General features: G+C 43.7%; 1 long non-coding RNA gene across 1 annotated transcript in view; it reads left to right on the forward strand.

Moving 5' to 3' along the window:
- Positions 1-2,582: 2,582 nt before the first annotated feature.
- Positions 2,583-20,281, forward strand: part of LOC121823986 (uncharacterized) — a 62,078-nt gene continuing 44,379 nt past the window's right edge. Inside the window, exon 1 of the long non-coding RNA XR_013045970.1 lies at positions 2,583-2,788. This is a non-coding gene — a long non-coding RNA (uncharacterized LOC121823986). The remainder of the gene's footprint in view (positions 2,789-20,281) is intronic.

The raw sequence follows: 20,281 nt of genomic DNA on the forward strand, positions 1-20,281 counted from the left end.
GGCAGGAGAACATGGTGCTGGAGAAGTAGCCGAGTGTCCTACTTCCTGGCTTGCAGGCAATAGGAAGTGGTCTGTCTCATGGCTAAGCATAGATGAGATCTCAAAGCCAGCCTCCACAGTGATGCACTTCCTCCAACAAAGCCACACCTACTCCAACAAAGTCACACCTCCTAATAGTGTCACTCCCATTGGGGACCATTTTCTTTCAAACCACCACGGGTAAATATCCATACTAAATGAAGAGTTTGGGCTAGAGTTTGGGCTCAGGTGGTTGAAAGCATATACTGCTCTTGCAGAGGATCCAACATTGGCTCCTGGAACCCATATGAAACACATACACATTATTAAAATAATAAAAATGAATCTTATGCATGAAGAGACCCTATAAATTGATTAATAATACTCTAGTCCCAAAAACAGAAGGTACATATAAGTAGTTCATAGAAAAGAAAGTGGTGTCACTATATAGCCCTGGCTGGCTATATAGTGACCCACCTGCCTCCGTCTTCAGAGAGCTGGGGTTAAAGACATATACCATCACTCCTGGCTTAAATGGCTTTATTTTATTTTAACTTTTTTAAAATTAATTTTATATATGAACCACAGATCGCCTGCCCTCTGAACCCTCCCCCACTCCACTCCCACCCCCTCCACCCCTAATTCCCTCCTCCAACAGGGTAACTTCTCCCATGGAGGGACAGCTAAGCCTGGTATATTCAGTTGAGGTAGGACCAAGCCCCTTCCTGCTTCATCGGGGTGAGCAAGGTGTCCGACCATAGGTAATGGGATCCAGAAAGCCAGCTCATGCACCAGGGATAGATCCTGATCACACTACCTGGAGCCCCTCAAACAGATCCAGCTACACAACTGTCTCCCATATGCAGAGGGTCTAGTCCGGGCCCATGCAGGTTAAATGGCTTTTAAATATGAAAATATGTTTAATCTTTCTCAGAAAGAAATTGAAAAACACTCTGACCTTTTTTTATTATAAAGCAGACTGACCATGATAAACAAGACTTATAACAAGCTACATTAACCAGATATGAACACATAATATTGGACTAGATATTAATTGATTAAAGCCCAGTGAGAGTAATTTGTAGCACCTAGTAAAATTTCAAATGTACATATGTAGGTGAGCATGGTAGCACAGACCTGTAATCCCAGAAGGCAGAGGTAGGAGAAGTACAAACTCCAGGCCAGCCTGAACTATATACTCATTGTCCCCAAAACAAAAGAAAACATGAAATGAGTAAAGGGGGTGGAGGAGGGGGACAGACATTGGATGGAGCAATTCTGTTCCTTTGAATTTGTACAATACAGCATATGTGACCAGACTAGAATATATGATGGATATTCATTCTATGTTATTTTTACAGCAACTTAATTGACATAAAAATGTTTACTAGTAGGCCTCTGGTTGATTAGGATATTTCATACATTAAGACAGGTGAGTAATATTAGGCAATCAAAAATAAAGTAATTTCTATATACCAACATAAATGGATCATCTCAATAATTTTAAACTTGAAATATAGAATAGTCGACAAAGGATGCATGCGGCACTATGGTCAAGCACTAGTCCCCAATCCCACAAAAGGACACATCCCAACCCCACAAAAGGACACACCCCAACCCCACAAAAGGATGCATCCCAACCCCACAAAAGGACACATCCCAACCCCACAAAAGGACACATCCCAACCCCACAAAAGGACACATCCCAACCCCACAAAAGGACATACCCCAACCCCACAAAAGGACACATCCCAACCCCACAAAAGGACACATCCCAACCCCACAAAAGGACACATCCCAACCCCACAAAAGGACACATCCCAACCCCACAAAAGGACGCATCCCCAACCCCACAAAAGGACACATCCCAACCCCACAAAAGGACATATCCCAACCCCACAAAAGGACACATCCCAACCCCACAAAAGGACACATCCCAACCCCACAAAATGATATGGAAAATCAATTGTCAAATTACAGAGCAGTTTCTAATGCAAAGAAGGAATAATTTTTAGGCTCTCTCTCTCGTCTCTCATTCTCCCCCTCCTCTCTCCTCTTCTGCCTCTCCTCTCCTACTTCCCCTCTCTTCCCCTCTCTTCCCCTCTCTCTCTCTTTTCTTGAAAGTTAATTATAACTAAAATTCTAACATGAACTGTGATGGGCATAAGTCACCTCTTAGGCATGATAACTGAATGCCAAGTGTAAGCCAGCAGATTTGTGGGGGTTCCCCCTTTCTTCCACTTTTCCCTAGCAAATATTCTGGGAAATGAGTCATTTTTTTATTTCCACATGAAGTATATCTCACTGTGAAATCATTCTCTTCATTCTTCAGACACCCCAAACTTGACCCACAATCCAAACTATGTTCTTTTCTCATTGGAATGTAAGGTTTCATGAAACTGTTACTTTCACCTGCAAAATAAAGGATTTAATCTAAACATCACTATGTGTTATTTCCCTAAATAGTTTTGCAAAGGCTTCTGGGAAGTGTCTGAGAACACCTGTAAGGTCATTGTCCCACCAGCCTTCGTTTTAAAGATGCTGCAGTGTGTGGATACTGTTGCTATGCCAACGGAGAGCCCGTGCCCCTGCTCACACTCAGAGAGTAAGAACTGTCTCGCCCACCGCAAGCAGTAAGAAGGCACACTCTCCGAGACCGTCTTCAAACTGCAGCTTCCAGAAGGCCTGCTGACTCCTCGATGTCTGCTGCCTTCCTTTTCTTATTAGATATCCTGCATGAGGTCACGATTCGGCGAACAAGACAGCTCCGGTAAGCTCTCATCCGGGGGCTGGTTGACATCTGTGTCTACCAGAAGTACAGCAACTGAAACGCAAGTCCTGGAATTCAGATCTGCGGTGGCAGCTGTCCACAGAGGTGGGCAGTTTACCACTTTGGTTTACAAAGACAGCAAAACCTTGCTGATTTTCTTGTAGATATTTTGAACTCCTCTAGAAAGCCATTGAATTTTCAAATCTGTACGTGGCATTGCTCTTGCTGTGACGTGACATCGCTCTCGCTGTGACGTGGCATTCTCCAGCTGGCCGTGACACATTGCTCTAGTTGATTTTGAAACTGGCTATTTTGCTTTCTACATTTTTCCTGATCATTTTCCCCAAAACTTGAACAACTTTAGCGGCTTTTTCAAATATAGTCATTTTACTCTTTAGAAGCTACTTTGCTGGCTTTCTCTTTTTTTATTTTATTTTCTTGTCTTGATCACCTATTCTTTCCACTTTCTTTGGTTTCATTTTATAATTGTTTTGTTAATTTTAGGAATGAAAGACCATTGGTTTTTAGGATATTTCTTTTTTCCAATACAGCCATTTAAGAGAACAATTTCTCTCCCTTAACTCCAGCTAGAGTCCTCAATATTTGATACTATCATTATCATTTAACTCAACAGTGCTCTGTTGTCTTAGAAATCTTCACTTCCTCCTTCAGCACAGCCCCTCACTTCCCTCCCTCCTGAAGAAAATATCTTCTTAACCACAGGAACCTATTACAAGAAAGGATTTTTGAACCTAGACTTACAAAAGATTTCTGCCAGTAAGACTCTTTCTGCAAAGGTAAAACCTACAGACGTGAAGACAAAATCACCAGCATCCTCGCAAAATGATAAGTGGCACACCAGTGGCACAAATACATTTGTATTCATTTTTTATTGTTTTTGAGATTATAATTACATCTTTCCTCCATTTAACCTTCCCATATACCCCTCCTTGCTCTTTCAAATTCATGACCTCTTTTTTTCATTAATTGTACACACACACACACACACACCCTGAATACAGAAATGCAGCTGGCTCAGCATGTATAATGCTGCACATATGTAGTGGATATCCAACAAGTATTGGATGACAAACTGATATGCTGGTTCCTGAGGAAGACTGTTCTCCCACTCCCTGTTTTCCTGGGTTTCCTGTACTTCCCTGTGGAGCCTCCTGGGCTTTCCCATAATCCCCAGCATGCTTATCAGGGGTGTCTTTGTTCAGCTCACATTTGGGCAGTATGTTGGTGAGACTTTGTGGGTGTAGCTTCTGACATTCCTAGGAAACACAATCTCACAGTAGGTTTCCTGCTCCTCTGGCTCTTACAATCTTTTCACCCCGTCCTCTGGAACAGCCCTTGAGCCTTGGGCGCAGGAGTTGGGGTGTAGATGTATCAGCTGGCCTGGACTCAATTGGTTGTGGTTTTCTGTAATGGTTTCTGTCTGCTAGAGGAGAACCGTTCATGATGAGGAGTGGAAACCACACTTATCTGTGAGTATAAAGATAAATATTTAGAGTGTAGTTAAGGATCCATGCTGGTTTAGTAAGGCGGCTGTTATAGGTTCTCCTCTACGATTCATGACTTCACTTGCCCTGCATAGATGGCTAGGTTTCTAGTATCAGGCATGATTTCCCTCCTGTTGAGAAGTATTAAGTATAATTAGAGAGATGTCGGTTACCACCAAGGTATGAGTGCCACCACTGCATCCTTAGGGTTGTGCCACACTGGTCATTCCTGTGGCTCATGGGCATTGTAGCTGGGTAGAACTGCTGGTCGCTTGCCTAATTTGGAAGCTTACGTGGTGCCTTCTGAACCATAAAAGCTAATCATTGAGGAGGAGGCTTTCAGGTCAGTTCCAGCTCAGGAGCCTCTGGGCTCTGTGTTTGAAGTGCATGGTGTCTTCAGCAATAGAGACTAACCTCCCGTCTCTGCGGGACAACTAAGAGCAACAGCAATAGCCTAGAATGTTCAGGAAGTCTCTTGTACAGCCCATACTAACAACTCAAAAGAAGGCTTCTCAAATTGGTGTTGGGTTTTTAGAATGGTCTTTGGCTCTTTGAGGGAGCCATCTTGTCTGCCCAGATAGGGAAATTTCATTTAAACTACATATTTATACACCAACTCACGGGTACTATAGGTACTTTTAAATAGACTAGTTAAGAGAATGATCCTTTAAGACTCTGGAATACAATTCAGCTATAAAGAAAAAAGAAAACACCAACTTTGCAGGTAAATGGATGGAACTAGGAAGGAGCATTATTGAATGAGGTAACCTAGCCCCAGAAAGAAAAACATCACATGCTTTCTCTTGTCAGAGGCTCCTAGCTCAAAGTCTTCAGATGTGAGTACATAACCTGGAGTAACTGCAGAGATCAAGAAAGTAAAATGGGACCCCTGCTGCAGCAGCATGGAAGGACACAATGGAAAGGGGAACAGCTGGGTACCAGTGATCCGATGGGGAGATGGGGAGGGGTGGTCTGACTAGACAGGTAGAAGGTGGACACAGGATAAGGAGGGAGGAACGTAAAATAACAGACAACTTAAAAAACCCAGACTGAGACCCATGCAGTGTAGACTTGGGCTCCCTCTCATGGCATGGGCCTCAAGTTGGACCCGTCATGGGTTGGCCGCTCCCACAAGATTGGCACCACCAGTACCCCAGCACACCTTGTAGGCAGGACAGATTGTCAGTCAAAGGTTCTGTGGCTGGGTTGGTGTCCCGGTCCTACCACTGGAAGCCTTGCCTGGTTACAGAAGATGGCTGGTTCTGGCTGTGTATCTGCCATTTCTAGGAGACTTCTCTAGAGTCACTCTCGTAGATTCCAGGGAGTTTCCACTGCACGGGTGTCTAATCAGCCCCCAAACTCCCCTCATTCCAGTTGTCTCTCCCTGTACTCTTCCCTCCCACCCCTCCCCTGGACCCTCCTGTTTCCATCCCCACCCACCCACAGAATCTCTTCTGTTTCCCCTTCCCAGGGAGATCCAAACATTCTCCTTGAGCCCTCCTTGTCACTTATAGCCTCTTTGGATTGTAGCCTGGTTATCTTCTACTTTACAGTTAATATCCATTTACAAGTGAGTACAAACCATGTTTGTCTTTCTGGGTCTGGGTTACCTCACTCAGGGTGTTGTTTTTTTTTTTCTAGAGCCACACATTTGCCTGCAATTTTCATGATGTTGTTGTTTTTAACAGCTGAGTAATGCTCCATTGTTTAAATGTACCACATTTTCTTTATCCATTCTTTGGTTGAGGGACATCCAGGTTGTTTCCAGTTTCTGACTATTGTGAATAAAGCTGCTATGAACATAGTTGAGCAAGTGTCCTTGTGGTAGGATGGGGTGACATCCTTTGAATATAAGCCCAAGAGTGGGACCAGAGGCTGGGTAGCCCAGAGACCCAGGATAGAACCAAACAGGACTGGTCTTGAATATTATTAAGGACCAACTTGAATAATATTCCCAGGGACCCAGAAGAGAAGCTATGAATGGCGTGAATTATTTTCAGAAAAAAAAAATCTAAGTACACTGAGCTCTTAGTCCATAGATTTATTCTTCTGGGATAACATCCTATCTACACAGCTTCAGTTCTGCTCTCATGCCTGGCTCCTTTCTTGCCTGATTTCTCTCCACATTTATCTCCTGTCCCCTCTAAGTTTTATCTTAATTCCCTCATCTTAGTTCTACCCCATCTTGGTCTTTCTCATCTCATTCTTACCTATCTTGTTCTTCCCCATCTGGCTCTTCCTCATCTTCCATCTCATTCTTCTAGTTCTCCAGTCAAAAAATTCCTCCAAATCCTCCTCAAGTCTCTGAGATTGACAGTTATATACCCATGCAATAGCATTGCTCTAGCTAAAGCAAGGTCACCAGGCTTGAATTCTTACAGGGTCATAAACGCAGACAAGAGTTTTCCTCAGGCAGTGACCATCAAGCTTTCTTTTACAACCCAAAGGGGAATGGTAAAGGAGGAAGTCAACTAAGAACTAAAATCAGATAATATATCAGAAAAAGGGAATTTATGTGTTCAAGCTACATTCCTAGAAGTGGTTAGGTAAAATGTTAGGAGTCTATAAAGTTAGTATAAATACCACTAAGGCTGTATAAGAAAGGAGGATCCGAGCTTAATTTGCCTTAAATCAGGAGACAGTTTGGCTTTCGATGCTTGATAGGTATTTCAGATCAAATACACTATTATGAGTTCTTGGAAGCATACATAGCTTACAAGAAAATGAGTGCAGGGATCGGCTAATATACATACAAAAGATAAAATATCACCAAGACTTCTTAAGCCGTGGCTTGACCTTTGGAAAAGTCCTTGACCTTTCCAAGTAGTAGCTTTTGTGACAGTAGCTGAGTTCCATTACATTTTCTTATGGCTTGCAGCAGATGGTAAAAAAAATAAAAATAAAATTCAGTGATTCCTAATGATATTCTGCTACACCCATAGATCAATGCCTAGTCCAGTTGTCACCAGAGAGGCATTGTCCATGGGAACAGATACAGAAACCCACACCCAAATACTATGCAAAGCCAGGGAAACCCCACAGAAGACAGGGAGGAAGGATTCTAGGAACCAGAGGGGTAGAGGACACCATGAGAACACAACCCACAGGACCAATTGAGCAGGGCTCCTAGGTCCTCACAGAGACTGACACAACAATCATGAAGCCTGTATGGGTCTGAGCTAGGTCCTCTGCATATATATTTGAATAGCTTGGTGTTCTTGTGGAACTCCTAACAGTGGGAGTGGGAGTTGTCTTTGACTCTTTTGCCTGCTCTTGGGACTCTTTTCCTCCTACTTCATCCAGCCTTGATATGAGGGTTTGTGCCTAGTCTTATTATAATTGGTTATGTCATGTTTGGTTGACATCCTTGGGAGCATGCTCTTTTGTTTTGTTGTTGTTTTGTTTTTGTTTTCTTAAGGGAAATGGAGGAGGAGTGGATTTGGGGGGGAGGGGAGGTAGCAAGGGACTGGGAAGAGTGGAGGTAGAAGAAACTGCAGGCAGACGTAAAGTATGTAAAGAATAAAAATTAAAACAACAAAAACCCAGACTGCAGTGTTCAGGCAGAATGTGCGGCTCACCGTGGATTTCAGCCGACCTTATACTTCTGGAAAAGATTTAGAAAGTGAGGGACAAGGGGAGCTAGGGAGTGCAAAGACCTGGTGGATGGAAAGATGAGAGAGGTGCTTCAACAGTGAGTCAACTAGATTGCTCTTACTGAAAAGTTTATGCTATGAAATGAGTCATTTTAATGATTGAGTCTTAGGGTTAAGAACATTACAAAACTACATTGGAAATTTGTATGAAGTAATTATTATAGAAATATTTATCAGGAAATTTAGCTAGAAAAATTAAAAGGGAAGGGAGTGGGGCAGTAGAGAGCAGACGTGTGTCAAGGTGTTCCCTGGTGAGAGCAGTGGCGTCAGGACTCCACCAGAGTCAGTCCGGGCATCTCGCTAATCCTCGCTGCCACTGTGACCTCAGGCAACAGGTGCACAAGAGCCCCCGGCCACATCAAAGAAGCTGCCACACCGGAAGACTTTATTATGGGATCAAAGGCGTCTCACTTTTTCCTTTGTTGGAGGAAGTACTTCCTGGTATTTGGGGAGTGTTGTTTTTACTTCAACCATGCGTGTGGGGAGCTGCTGCCACCCCCACTCGGTCAGTTACTTTGGATAAGAGCTGTTGTGATGCCTTTCAGCCTGACACCTTCCACGATTATATAAATCCCAGACTCCATAGTTTAACAGTGAGCCAAAACCATGCCACATCTGCTCGATGCTGCGGGTCACTCCCTGGGATGCATCATACTGAATGGAATCCTGCTTTCTGCCAGAACCTCTGGGGGCGTCTGTCACAGCATTCATCTTCTTTCCATCCTCAGCACCATCATCATCATATTTCATGTTCAAGCCTGGATGACATCAGAGACAACTCCCAAGCATACTTCTATAGGTTTTTGCCATGTGGCCACCTATTCCCAGAGTCCCCATCTCCTCACTATTATAGATCAAGTCATATTCCTTATAAACCTCCCCTGAACTCTGCTCACCAGTAAAATCATTAATTCTCATTGCAGTGAGAGTTTGTATTTGACACTATCTACATCTCCTTATTGATTGGCTTTTGTCTTCTCTACTAGAAAAGTTATAAAAATTTTGTCTTTGCTAATAAAGCTTTAAATTTTTTTGAATTATGACAATTTGACATGTGTCTCAAACTGACCAACCTGAATTATTTGATTATGATTCTACATGAATTTGTCTTTTTAAAAATAACTTTATTTTATTTCTCCAAACCTTACCATGGGATAATGTAGCCAGAAGGTGCTTGGCACTGCAGCTTGAGAACCCTGACTAACCGTAGTGAGGAAATCAGTTTTTCAAGTGTTTGCTTCTCCACTGATAGGCTTTTGTCTCCCAAAGCTGCCTGAGAAGTCAGTGTTCTTGCTGATGGTGTCAGTTATGAAAATTATAAGAAAACTCAGGGCAGGAGAGATGGCTCAGTTGTTAAAAAGCACTGTCCACTCTTCCAGAGGAGCCAGGATTTGATTCCCAGCACCCACATGGTAGCTAATAACCATCTGTCACTCCAGTTCCAGGGGATCTGATATCCTCCTCTGGCCTCCAAGGGTATCAGGTACCCATGTGATGATCAGATACATATGCAGACAAAACACTCAAACACATAAAACAAAGAAGTAATGAACTTTTCTATGAAGAAGGACACTGTCTACCCCATGCCTCTGATTTCTTAGTATTTCTTTCTCCCTTTTCTTTCCACCACGACTGCCGGCCTGGAGAGCCTGAGACCCCAGTTGGTCGTGCACACCTCAGCATTTTCTTAGCATTCTTTCTTTCAGGAGCAGGTACTGTGCAGCATCCTCCATACAGAAGGCCTGGGTTCACCAGGGAGCCATCTGCAGATGTGAGTAGTCTGATTCCGGAGTTAACTATTCAGACGCCCCCTTTACTATACATGAAAGCTGTGACTAGCTGCCGCTTTAGCGTCCATCTGACTTACTCTCTTTTTTGTCATAAAATTAGTCAAGGAACTGTTTTTTCCCGGTCTGCTCCCTACTGCGCCAGCACCACTGGACACTTGACTGGTACAGACAGAGGTGCACGTGGGCGGGGCGCTCTGGACGTGGGCGTGGCGCTCTGGACGTGGGCGTGGCGCTCTGGACGTGGGCGTGGCGCTCTGGACGTGGGCGGGGCGCTCTGGGCGTGGGTGGGGCGCTCTGGGCGTGGGCGGGGCGCTCTGGACGTGGGCGGGGCGGGGCAGACCTCCATTTCCTTCCTGAAAGCCTTTGTTTTAGTTACCACAAATGATGGCCACTGCAGTTCCCCAACACTTCAGTCCCAGAGACACTCCCAGGATTCTCTTATTCTTCTGTTATGTAGCCTGAGACCATAAGCCAACTCTGGGCACACACAGCAATCAACCCATGCATTCCCTCATGGAGGCAGAACTTCCCTTTAAACAGGTCCTGGCAAGGGAGACTTTTCCACAATGGAGCGCTTTCCATGTCTCAAAGGAGGGAGTCTTCTCTTCCAAATGTGTATCATGCCACTGTGGAGATTGGCAGTGTTTCTACTAATATAAAAATCAAGAACCTAGGGCCCCGTAGTGGGGGTGCCTACCTTTAATCCCAGCACTCTGGAGGCAGAGGCAGGTGGATCTCTGTGAGTTCGAGATCAGCCTGGCTACAGAGCAAGTTCCAGGACAGCAAGAGCGAAATAATAGAATAACCCTGTCTCAAAAAAAAAAAAAAAATCTGGACCCTAAAGGTCATTTTAAACAAATGAACTAATCCAAACCAATTGATGGTGTGGCCAGAATTCTCCCCAACAACGAAACACACAGTACCAAGTGCCTCACTTTCAGATGACTCAGAGCGCCTCTGAGACAGACAGTTGGGAAAAGGAGACGGGGTGAAATTTCCTTTCCCAGATATTCTCTTCCACATCCGCTGAAATCCAGGTCTCCCTTTCTTCTCTATGGACACCTTCCTAATGTAGGCGCAAATAGGATCTCCCGGGGTTTTCTCATTGTGACCAAGTGAGCTTATATAATCTCAACTCTCATTCCAAAAAAATCAAGATCAATCTAAAAACGCGTCATCTGAATTTGGCAAATGTTCTTGTGGGAAAATCTTTAAGCAAAAGCAAATTTGTTGATGTACTGGGACAAGAAACTCAGAAAACAGATAAAATGTTCCATGAGCCAACTCTATCCTTAGCTTCAACATTCACACTTTTCTCAGCCAACAGTCCCTACCACCTTGGGTGAAGCCAACTCACCAGCTTGTCATTAGTGAGCCAACTGAATTTACCAAAGGACCAGAGAAATTCTAAGACAGTCAGGAGAGTCCCCATGTGCAGAAACCCCGGGCTGTGGTAAAGAAAGAAACCAGCTTAATACAAAAGGGATTAGCAACAGTTATGTGCTTTTAGTTTTTCAAGACAGGGTTTCTCTGTGTAGCTTTGGTGCCTGTCCTGGATCTCACTTTGTAGTCCAGGCTGGCCTCAGACTCACAGAGATCTGCCTGGCTCTGCCTCCCGAGTGCTGGAATTAAAGGCATGCGCCACCACGGCCCGGCTGTTGTCAATGTTTTAATTCTACACCTATGTGTTGTGAGTTTCACAATCTACTGCTGTTAGTTTTGCATTAAATTAAATTATACTTTAAAGAGATATAAGTAATAGCATTTTTCTACTTATGTGTTTACCATTTTTGGTGCCGTTCTTTATTTTGTTTACATCAAGATTCCTTTGGTAATACTTCTTGTACAGGTCTGAGGACGATGATTTCTTTCTGGGTTTTTGTTTTTGTTTTTTTGTTTTTTTAGAGATTTCTTTATCTTTATGTGTATGTGTGAGTGCATGTAGCACATGCATGCTTGGTGCCCACAGAGGCTAGAAGAAGGTGTCAGATGCCCTGGAACTGCAGTTACACATGGCTGCTTCCAACACCCACGCCCTCTGTACAGCAGCAAGCGCTCTTATCCACAGAGCCGTTCTCTAGTCCCTTATTTGCATTTTGAAAGTTTTTAAAATAGTTATTTTAATTTCTAATTGTGTGCACATGCATGTGTGTGCATACGTGTGTGTATTGCATGTCTGTGTATGTGTGTGTGTGCGCGCGCGCGCGTGCGTGCGTGTGCGTGTGTGTGTGCGTGTGCGTGTGCGTGTGTGTGTGTGTGTGTGTGTGTATTGCATGTCTGTGTATGTGTGTGTGCTCGTGTGTGTATGTTTATACGTGTGTGTGTGTGTGTGTGTGTGTGTGTGTGTGTGTGTGTGTTTGCGTGTGGTACCTGCAGATGCCAGCAGAGTCTGTCAGACCCCTGGAGCTGGAGTTAGTGGTGGTTGTGAGCTGCCTGACGTGGGTGCCGGCAGTGGTTCTCACTCCTGCCTGCTGAACCGTCTCCCGGGACCTTTCGTAAGCTATCTTTGTCGGCAAATGGCAAGCCGACAACTTTTTCTTGTTATAATTTAAGAATACGGCTCCATTGTTATATGTCTTTTGTTATTTGTGAAACAAAAAATGCTTTTTGCCTTATCTTTAATCTTCTACACATATATTTTGTTTTTTGTTTTTTATTTTGTTTTGGCTACTTTTAAATTTTGACCTGTTTGAATTTCAACTTGAGGTGTATTACAATAGTTTTCTTCCTGTCTTTCTTTCTTGAAGTTTACTTTTCTTTCTGGGCCTGGAAGTTTACACTTTTCACTAAGTCTGGAGATTTCAACCATTATTTCTTCAACTATTTCTCCTGCCGCACTTCCCTCTGGGACTCAGGAAAGTGACTTAGACACAAGTCCACCCCTCCAGGTCATGCTTTGGGGCTTTGCTGGATGACACCATAGAATCCTTTGACTGGCAGCCAAGTTTTCACTGCCCTAAAGCAAAGCCGTTCTTGAAGTCTACCTGACGTCCTATGAACTTTAGGCTCTCCCAGTAAGCTTGGGTAAATGGCTGCCATTCCACAGTGCTCTCTAGGGGCAGCTTTCTCCTCCCTGCACTCTGCCTCTTGGGGGAAGTCACTTCTTCAGCCCGAGTTCCTTTTCCCTGAGACACAGTCTAGTGCTTTCTTCAGAGAAACAACTAAAGTCATATTTAGCACCAGAGGAATTAGATTTTTAGCTTTTGGTATAAGAAGTATCAAATATTCTGTTTGTAAGTTCTTTAGAGACTCTTGTTTTAAGGCTGGAGAAATGGCTCGGCCATTAGGAACACTTACTTCTCTTTCAGAGGACTTGAGTTCAGTTCCCAGCACCCACATCACAAGACTCACAACTGCCTGCCACTCCAGCTCTAGGAGATCTAACATCCTCTTCTGGCCTCCTTGGGTGCCTGCCCCGATGTGGCAAAAATTTACATAGACACATTCAAATATATAAATAACATTTTTCTAATCTTAAAAAATAAAATAAAACTCATTTTTCCTCAATTTTTCTGCTTATTTTAATTTATACAGATAGTTTTTTTCTATCTGATGTTCACTGATAGAATATGCATGTTTAAAATAGGAGCACTAAAAGCCTCCAAGTGTATGAGAGGGCTTGCTTCTGCCCAACTTTACTATGGCCTCTTCACTCTGGTACATGAAGGAAGAGAGACAGTTCAGAATATTGGCAAATATTACCCAGATCTCCCACTTTTCCGTCCAGTATTTCAAACTTAATTGCTGCAAAGACTCCATCTGCTGATGCCTGGTGGAGAGAACACTTTTTACAAAGCAAGAGAACGGCTAGCTCGTCAGAATGTGTGTAGAGGGGGTGGGGGTCTGAGATCAGGATAACTCTTGGAACCTTTCAGCCTTTTCATTCACTCTCTACTCAGAGGATGCTCCAGGGACCACCCTCGATGCCACGCGGACCTGCCTGTAACCCCGTCAGCTCCTGCCTTCTTCCGTGCTTGCATCAACAGGTCTTTTTACCAGGTCCTAAAAGAACATCACTTCCTACTCCCAGATCCCATGACTTAGTTTCTCTTTCTCCAGTGCTCTTAGAAGCTTAGCAGGCTTCTAAGATCTCCTTGTTGTTTGCTTGTGGACACTTTTCTAATAGACTTTTCACCTTTTCATCGTTTTCTTGTATGATTTTACCTAATTCAAAGTCACTGTACTGGCTGGTTTTGTGTGTCCACTTGACACAAGTTCCAGTCATCAGAGGCAGGAGCCTCAGCTGAGGAAATGCCTCCATAAGATCCAGCTGTAAGGCATTTTCTCATTTAGTGATCAAAGGGGGAGAGCCCAGCCCATGGTGGGGGATTCATCTCTGGGCTGGTGGTCCTGGACTCTATAAGAAAGCAGGCTGAAGTTTGTAGAGCAGAGGACTGTAAAGAAAGCAGGCTGAGCAAGCCAGGGGAAACAAGCCAGTAAGCAGCTCCCCTCCCCCATGGCCTCTGCATCAGCTCCTGCCTCCAGGATCCTGACCTGTGTGAGTTCCTGTCCTGACTTCCTTCAGTGATGAACAGCAATGCTGAAGTGCAAGCCCGATAAACCCTTTCCTCCCTGACTTGCTTTTGGTCACGGTGTTTCATGGCAGCAATAGAAACCTTAACTAAAACAGTCAGGTCCTAGGTGTGCACTAAGGTCTGCATCAAGTCACTCTGGTGCCTTTTCAGTTATTAATGCTTTAGAATTGCCTCACTTTTTCATTCCTGTCCTCCCAGCCCTCTGGAGCAAACACACATACACGTGGACATGCATCTACTTCTCCAGCCTCATTCTTTTTTTTTTTTTAAACATTTATTTATTATGTATATACAGTGCTCTGCCTGCCCGCCAGAAGAGGGCGCCAGATCTCATTACGGATGGCTGTGAGCCCCCATGTGGATGCTGGGAATTGAACTCAGGACCTCTGGAAGAGCAGCCAGTGCTCTTAACCTCTGAGCCATCTCTCCAGCCCCCAGACTCATTCTTTTAACAGTGAATACTAAATACATCCTTTTCATTTATTTTGCCTAGCCAAAAGGCAAGATGAAATAAAATATAAATTTCATTACTGATTAGGATATTGCTCTAGAACACCACATTTTCTCCCAAAGTCCACAAGGCATTTAATTTCAACTAATTACCAATCACAATGAACATGCAGGCCTCAAAGAGTTAAGAAGTTGTCCAGTGTCATACAATCAGAACATAGTAGAACCAGGCTTGTCTCCTTTCAAATTTCCACATGACTTGGATATATTTGGAACCTGTTTCCAAAGGTATAAGCATTATCAAGCACTCATCTAGGTGAACAGAGAGAAGGGAACAATGATGCTTCGTGTACTCATTGCTCAACTTGGACCATTCTCAGGGGTGAGCAACTTTCGCTCCATCACACCCCATCTTTCCTCCTAGAAATTAAATCGAAACAACCCCCCAAAAGAAAAATATTTCACAAGCGACAAACTTTTCAGTTGAAAAAAGTTAATAGTTTAGATTAACTAGGTTTTCAAAAGAATGCCATTTTAAATTATGAATAAAATGTCACCAGTTTGAAACGAGTTCTTTTCACAATTAAAAAACAATAAATTAACAATCTGTGTTTTAAAAATATCCCCACTGATATGATCATAACCCAGACACTATTTTATCTTTCAGCAGGAAAGTATCTGAGTGGATGAAGTTCTCAGACTCCAGAAACCTCAGATCCAGCCTCAGGAAGCACTGAGCACATGACTTCCGTGTGCCCTCCACCTTCTGAGCTTTGTTTTAGGGTTTGTTGTTGTTTTGCTTTTTACTTTTACTTTTTGGGCTCAGTCTGCTCTCAACAAATGTAGACTTACCTCAGCTCTTTGGGTCTTCTTATGTATTTCCGACAGTATTTATCTCTATATTATTTATCTACAAGATGAGCTTAATTCCAGTTCAAAGTAAGAATTCGATCAATGCTTACTTAAGGAGTTATGCGACAGCAAAGTGCTGTGGGATGTCGTTCTGTATGCTGTGAATGTGTTGTTCTGGTTGGTTGATAAATACAACGCTGATTGGTCAATAGCCAGGCGGGAAGTATAGGTGGGCAAGCAGACGAAGAGAACTCTGGGAAGAGGAAGGCTAAGTCAGGAGTCACCGTGGCTAAACATAGATAAGTATTATGGGTTAATTTAAGTGTAAGATCTAGTCAGTAATAAGCCTGAGCTAATGGTCAAGCAGTTATAATTAATATAAGCTTCTGAGTAACTATTTTATAAGCGGGCTGCAGGACTGCGGTGGCCTAGCGGGACCAGAGAAACCTTCCAACTACATCAAAAAACTCACAATGAAGGAAGAAACAGAGATCATCTCTCCCGGGGTTCCTCTCAACAGAGTAGGAACTCCTTTCTGCTGCCACTGTCTGTTTTTGAAAACAGAAAAACGCCGACCCACCCAATCATTCTCCCCTCTGAGATCACTCAGATGACCTAGCATTCTGCATATGAACCAGGAAAGCCCCAGCATGAGGTGGAACCAGGGTGTCTCATGGTTCCCACTTTACCTCATTGCCTGTGAGATGATCTGTGCGTAGCAGTAGGGCCCACAAGCAGAAGATGCTTTCTTGGTGCCATGAAGAGCGTTAGGGAGGCAGGCCCAGATTACCAAGGGAAGAATATTCCTCGCAGTTGCTTCCTGCTGTTACAAAAGGAGTGTACATCTGATGGATGTCAAAGACCATTTTCATAGTGCTGCCTACAGAATGAGAGAAACTGCAGATGCCAGACTGTTTCCTGCACCAGAGGCCTAGCCTTACACTGTGGCCTGGCTAAACTGTGAAAGATGGCCTGTTCAGGTGTCAGGCACCGCCCTAGAGATGGGGGAACTCCAAAGAGGGAATTTACCAGCTCTTGAGAAGGCCATACAGTGACCCCAAACAGAACCCCAGGCTCCTGAGGAGAGCAGAAACATTACCATCCTGTGCACACAGTTCACCTATTAAAACAGAAGCCACATTGAAAAGGCCTTGAGGAAGAAAAGGCTTTAGCCCTTCAGAAACGTGATGCTCATCTTTATGCCCCTAAATGTGGTCCCTGGGACTTTGATTCTTACAAGCAAAAGAGAGAACCAGTTTTGAAGAACAAAGTGTCTTGGCCTGAGAGTAATTTCTTGCTTGTTCAGTCAGAGACAGTTCATTCCGAGTCTGTTCAGTGTCACGGTCAAGGGAGGGGGAAGTAAAGCATTGGTCCAAGAAGCCATCTTGCTCTGAGGAGTGATGAAGTACATTTTTGTGAACTGAGGCACTCTCCAGGTTCTGCTATGCAGAAGGAGCCTGAGTAGGCAGGTACAGGAATAGGCCGGTTCACTGGGAGATTATTAGTGAAACCAGGGGCTTATCTGACACACCAAGAGGGAGAACTAATCCCCTCCAAGAAGAAGAAAGGACAGCGTCTTACTCTAACTTGATAGATCACTCGTGTGGTGGGTGGGAACGCTCTTTCAAGTCCTTTTGGCCTAGGCAGTAAATTATTCCTCATGTTTCTGTTTTGTAGTGGCCAGTGAGCCATGAGTCATGCAGTGACTCACAGCATCATCAGACATGTAGATTTGGGGGTGCTCACTGGGTTCACAGGTTCACACTGATAAAGAAAGTCAGCCTTTGTTGAGATGGTGTCTTTTTTCCATGCTACGTGTCTCCTGTGTTTTTCTTAGCTGCCGCAACCATCTGATTTTGCCATAAGACTCAGAAGATAGCAATGCACAACCCTAGAAACTAGAGAGTCGCGGATGTGATGTTTTAGGGGATTTTAAAGTGTACACCCACATGACAGGCCCTCTATGTATTTTTAAAACCATTTTCACTTTTGCCATTTGTGCTGGCTAGTTTCGTGTTAGCTTGAAACAAGCTAGACATTTTGGAAGAGGGAACCTCAGCTGAGAAAATCCCCTGCCCCAGATCGGCCTGTAGGCAAGCTTGTGGTGCATTTTCTTGATTGATGAATAATGTGGGGGGGCCTGGCTCAATGGGAGGTGCTTCCACCCCTGGACTGGTGGCCCAGGTGCTCTAAGAAAGCAGACTGAGCAAGCCATAAGGAACAAGGCAGTAAGCTCTGACTTCTCTGGATGATGGACTACAATCTAAAAGATAAAATAAACCCTTTCCTCCCCAGTTTGCCTCTGGTAGTGGTGTTTTATCAAAGTATGTTTCTTTAATAAACAGTAATATGCTGGTGCTTTGTTTGGGGACAGTAGATTGCAGTTGGATTTACTATTACAAAAGGGATGTCTCTCAACTTTCCAGGACTTATTTTCCTCATCTTCTGTGTATTCTTGATTCCACAGTAACAGTTCAACAGATTGCAAGTAAAGTGAGACTGTGCATGCACACCTATCTCTCTCTCATAGGTCTCAGACCACACCTTCCTTAGCCTAGTTCTCTCTCTCTCTCTCTCTCTCTCTCTCTCTCTCTCTCTCTCTCTCTCTCTCTCTCTCTCTTCCCTCTCTCTCTCCCTCTCTCTCTCTCTCCCTCTCTCTCTCCCTCTCTCTCTCTTCTCTCTCTCTCTCTCTCTCTTCCTCTCTCTCTCTCTCTCTCTCTCTCTCTCTCTCTCTCTCTCTCTCATGGGTCTTCTCAGACCACACCTTCCTTGGTTGTGTTTACTGATGAGTTCTCTAATCGGGTGACTGAGCTTGTGAGACAACCACTCAAGATACTTACTCTAGCAGAAGGGGACTGCCAAAAGTCTATAGACCCTTGAAGTAAACTCATCCACCCAACAAGTATTTTTAGACATTTACTACATACTGGACATTAAACACCAAAGACCTGGTACCAGCAAAACAGAAAAATCCCTGCCTCTTAGGGAGTTTACGCTGTCCATGCACAAATAGGTAAAGTGTACAGGAGCTGGAAACTCTGGAAATGGAGCAGGCGTCTTAGTAGGGAGTCCAGTTCCAACAGCAGATCCAGGCTTGGCTTCACTGGAATGCTTACTTTCGGATCACAACTTGACGGAGTAAGAGAGAGCCAAGAGCATAGCCCAGGAAGAATGGTCGTGGAGAGGAAAGTACCATGGAAGTCCAGAGGCAGAAACATGGGACATGTTATGGAAGCAGCGGAGTGGCCATGGGAGTCACGATGGAGCAAACTCAGAGAAAGCATAAGATGAAGAGGGCACGAGGGAGCCCAGCACCAGAGCCTCTGGGGGATGGAGGGATGGGGGGAGCTAGACTGCTGACTTGTTTTGACTGGAATAAGAAGCCACTAGAAAATTCTGAAGAGAAGGCAAGTGAGATCTGACTTGCATGTTACAATAAAGTTCAATCTGTCCACCATATTGGAAGATAAAATGAAAGGAGGTGGCACATTTGGGGTCATTAATATTAGGGAAGCAATTTAAATGGCCCAGGAAGGAAAATTTGTTTTGACTGGAGAAGTAGCAGGGAGGTATGAAAAGTAACTGGAATCTAAATATAATTTAAAGGTAAACCCATTAAGATTTCCAGATGGAGTCAGGTGGTGGTGGCGCATGCCTTTAATCCCAGCACTCGGAAGGAGAGCCAATCGGATCTCAGTGAGCTCGAGGCCAGCCTGGTCTACAGAGTGAAATCCAGGACAGGCTCCAAAGTTACACAGAGAAACCCTGTCTTGAAAAAAAAAAAAAAAAAAAAAAGATTTCCAGATGGATTAGAATTGAATGTGAAAAAAGAATTGCGAATGGTCAAATTTGAAAGCCTCTTTTACTGTGCATGCTCTTGTGAGTCATAAACATCCATGTGCTTTTATGAACACTCTCATTGGTCTCTTTTACTAATTGCCCCTGACCTATTCTTATTCCCTTTAGGTCTCTGACCAATAAGCCAAACCACTTAGCAGTGCTCGGGAACTCTGTAGATCTACACTACAGGCTACTCACATGAGGTGTGAATAGCACTGCACCCAGCCATAGTCTGTCACCCAAATATGCAGATGGAGCCTTAACTAATTATTCTTTACCAATAAAAAATCAGGAGTCAGATATTGGGGTAAGAACCTGAAAGATTGGAGAAGCAGGGGAGCAGCCATCAGAGCTTCCCACCTCTTCTGTTCCTTCCTCCAAAAAAGCCAAGACCCTCTCTCTGCTCCACCTTACTACTTCCTGCCTCCTATCTATCTACAGTCCTACAAACATCTATGGCTAATTTTGATAAGCTAGTGGCTAGCTTCACCCTCTGACTCAGAGCAAGCTTTATTTGTCAGAACACAAAACACCACACAACATTTTCCCCTTTTTGTCTAAATAAAAAGGGAAGTGTTTAACTAACATAGTTATATAATGTATACAATAAGTACAATAACTATACAAATACATACAGATAAGAATTACATTAACAATGTTCAATCCATTTGTGTTAGACATATTCAGAGAAAATACTCCATTATCTATCCTATCTTGGTGAGTCCAAAGAGTTGTACCTAATTCACTTTCCATCCTAACTACTATTACCAAACCCAAAGTATCTTTTTATGTCTCTCAACCTTATACACTTTACACCTCTTTTGTGGGTTTCTTTTCTGAATTTGTTAACAAGGAAAACTATAATTAT

Source organism: Peromyscus maniculatus, chromosome 19 (assembly GCF_049852395.1).
Source record: "Peromyscus maniculatus bairdii isolate BWxNUB_F1_BW_parent chromosome 19, HU_Pman_BW_mat_3.1, whole genome shotgun sequence".
NCBI lineage: Eukaryota > Metazoa > Chordata > Mammalia > Rodentia > Cricetidae > Peromyscus > Peromyscus maniculatus.